We start from the raw sequence: 3753 nt of genomic DNA on the forward strand, positions 1-3753 counted from the left end.
GGGTTTTTCCAATCAAAATCCGACAGCAATTTATTGAAATCGCAAGTTCGATAACTAATTTCTGTACAATCAAAGTGTCCCAGGGGTTTTTCAAAGTGCTGAATCCAAATATGTAGTTAAAAAACCATTTTAAATAATACAAATCAAGAATTAACCTCTATTTTTTCTGCCGGATTCCGTCACCAGAATCTACAAAAAATAACACTAAAGACAACTCCAAATCTTATTGTGGAAATAAAAATTTCTCAATTAATAATATATTGAAAAAAAATTAATTAAATATTCTATATTATATTTGATATTTTGAAGTTCTAATTGTGGATGTGTGTCACATATGGATATTTTTAGATGTAACTTCACAATTGTTATTGAAACACATTTATGGATGTGCTAAACATTAAACTTCAAAATGTGATATCTAAATTATAAACATTGAGTTTTAAAATGCGGAAGTTAAATTTGATAGCATGGAGCTTAAAATTAAATATATCAAATTTTAAGTCAAACATATATCAATTTTTCACGCAATCATACTAAACAACTAGATATAGTACAACATTAAATATAATTGGAGTACATTTACTTTATCCACCCTTTCAAGAAACAAATAAAAATTATTAAAAGGTAAATAAAATTAAGCTACTTTTCATTATATATTAATTATTTTAAATAATAATTAGTTAAAACAATATTATATGTATCATCTACTTTAAATTTTTGGAATCAACCATAGGTTGAAACAGTTAGGTAGAACTCATATTTATCAATTTACATTAATGAAATATATTTTTTATTAAATATTTTATATTTATTAAATGTCATAGTACAATATTTTTTTTGAAGTTTTAATTGTGGATGTGTATCACATATAGATATTTTTAAATGTAACTTCACAATTGTTATTAAAACTAATTTATGCATGTACTGAACATTAAACTTTAAAATGTGAAATCTAAATTATAAACATTAAGTTCTAAAATTTGGAGTTGAATATGATAGTGTGGGGGTGAAAATTTAATATATCAAATTTTAAGTCAATCATATTAAACAACTAGATATTTTACAACATAAAATATAATTGTAGTATATTTACATAAAAATTAATATATCAAATTTTATGTCAATCATATTACACAACTAGAGATTGCACAACATTAAATATAATTGGATTATATTTACATTATCCATTATCCACCTTTAATTAAGAAGCAAATAAAAATTATTAAAAAGTATTGAAAATTAAACTACTTATTATTATATATTTATTTATTTTAAATAATAATTAGAGTTTGAAATATACAATATTGCATAAAGCAATCATTAATTATATTTTTGATTTTAATTCAAAATTAAACAAACCAAAAACAAGAACAAAGAAACAAAGAAGAGAAAGATATAACGAAAAACAAACAAACACTTCTACATGGATGTTCTTATTCGGGCATCTTGTTTGGGCTACTGGATTTATGTTCCTTATTTCCTGGCGTGGATATTGGTAGGAACTGATCGAAACTCTTGCATGGGCCCATGAATGCACGCCTTTAGCTAATTTAGTTCGATGGAGAGACAAGCCAGTAGCCCTTTCCATTGTTCAAGCACAATTAGTTGGATTAGCTCACTTTTCCGTAGTTTATATATTCACTTATACAGCTTTTTTAATTGCCTCTACATCAGGTAAATTTGGTTAATTCTTCTTCATCAATTTCTCTGTGGGGTATTGTCATTGATACAATGACAATACCCCACAGAGAAAAAGTAATCAACATAATATTACTCCATCTAAAATCTGATCTATATTTTGATTCCTGGTAGGTAATAGTACCGACTGAATTATTATGGCGAGAAAGAGTCTCATTCAGAGAGAGAAGAAGAGACAAGCACTGGAACAGAAATATCATTTAATTCGTCAATCTTTGGAGGAAAAAAGCAAACTGTCATCATTGGATGACAAATGGGAAATTCATAGAAAATTGCAATCTTCACCACGTAATAGTGCACCTACACGTCTCCATCGACGTTGTTCTTCGACTGGAAGACCTAGAACCAACTATCGAGACTTTGGATTGTCCGGACACATACTCCGTGAGATGGCCCACGCATGTTTATTGCCCAGGATAAAAAAATCGAGTTGGTAGGAAAAGAAAAAAAGTAATTGAAGTTTCTTGTGATAATGGGATATAGTACCCCTATCCCTATATAGGGATAGGGGTACTATATCCCATTATTATTTTGTGTACCCATTCTGATTATGATATAAATCAATGGTGCGGAGTAGAGTAGTCTGGTAGCTCGCAAGTCTCATAACCTTGAGGTCACGGGTTCAAATCCTGTCTCCGCCAGACCAGAACATACGAAGTATTTTGGTCCGGAAAGGATTGCTCTCTCACTTATCAATTTATAATTGAATTATAAGTGAGGAAAAGAAACGATCAATACATGAACTATTCTTTTTCATACTCCATGTGAAGGGCGGGTAGCGGGGATCGAACCCGCATCTTCTCCTTGGCAAAGAGAAATTTTACCATTCAACCATACCCGCATTTCAATTATATGAATATCTATATATTCATATAATTGAAATGGAAAATACATATATGTTCAATCCCATTCGTAAGTAGATACCATTTTTGAATGGTCCAATTATTAATTCAATTACGGATATGGAAAACCCCTCCTCCTTGGGCCTGAAGTAAAAGGCCCTTCAAAAAAGCTATAAAGCCCTCCGGGAGGAGGGGGAGGGAGTGTGAACCTAAAACATCTAGAACATATCTAAGATATGAAAGAATTAAGGATACCTACAAAAAGGACTGATCCGATCCATAATGATACACCCGAAAATACAACATTTTTTCTACTTGACCAACCATCGGGAGAGGCAAGTGCAACAGGTACACCAATCACTAGTAAAAATGAAATAGCAATTAATGCAAACACAGCTGATTGGAAAGCAATAGTCATGGTTATGATCTTACAAGCTCCCAACAGATTGAATAGACTATACCATCCAATCCCCAATTTTCAATTCTGATCAAATGCACTATGGAAAGGATTTGACCATAACTTGATCGAGCTTTCAAACTTTTTCAATTTGATATTTGAGTGTGAGAGGAGAGGGAAATTCGTTTCTTTTTTTTTCCATTCTAGATGATGTGAAATCATCATATGTCACAGGTATAGTTGGTATTGACCCGACTTTATGCTTATAGTTAGGGATTATACGAAGGGGTAGAATAGAAGTTGTCCCCGGGAGAGATGGCCGAGTGGTTAATGGCTCCGGTCTTGAAAACTAGTATAGATAAAAAAAAATATCGAGGGTTCGAATCCCTCTCTCTCCTTTTGTTTTTCAACAATTGCATTTACCGGTCCAATAAAAAAAGAAAAGAAAAAGAGAATAGCTCGGTTGTATATAGCCGAGCTACAAGGATCCGGTTGGAAAAAGAGTATTTGAAAAGACTCCTATCCCGCCGATATAGGAGATAGATGTAATGAAATTGAATCGATTTTTCTTCCATCTGGTTTGATCTATTGTTTCAGTTAAGAGGAGTCATGGAAAGGACAGGTTCGAAATCACGATCAATCCCTTTCTCAAATCCTGCTGCAGCTGCACGAGCCCTTCCTGCATGCCACAAATGACCTACGAAGAAGAAAAATCCTAGAACGAAATGGGAGGTGGATAACCAACTTCAGGGAGAGACATAATTCACCGCATTGATTTCGGTAGCTACACCACCCACAGAATTTAAAGAACCTAAA

General features: G+C 32.2%; 1 non-coding gene across 1 annotated transcript; it reads right to left on the reverse strand.

Annotated features, from left to right (window-relative positions):
* Positions 1-2468: 2468 nt before the first annotated feature.
* TRNAG-GCC (transfer RNA glycine (anticodon GCC)) lies at positions 2469-2539 on the reverse strand. The gene has a single exon. It is a non-coding gene; the product is annotated as a tRNA-Gly (tRNA).
* Between the last annotated feature and the right edge of the window lie 1214 nt (positions 2540-3753).

This window comes from Pinus tabuliformis, chromosome 4_2 (genome assembly GCF_031772625.1).
Source record: "Pinus tabuliformis cultivar Carrire ecotype Pingquan chromosome 4_2, CPIR1, whole genome shotgun sequence".
In the NCBI taxonomy this organism is placed as follows: domain Eukaryota; kingdom Viridiplantae; phylum Streptophyta; class Pinopsida; order Pinales; family Pinaceae; genus Pinus; species Pinus tabuliformis.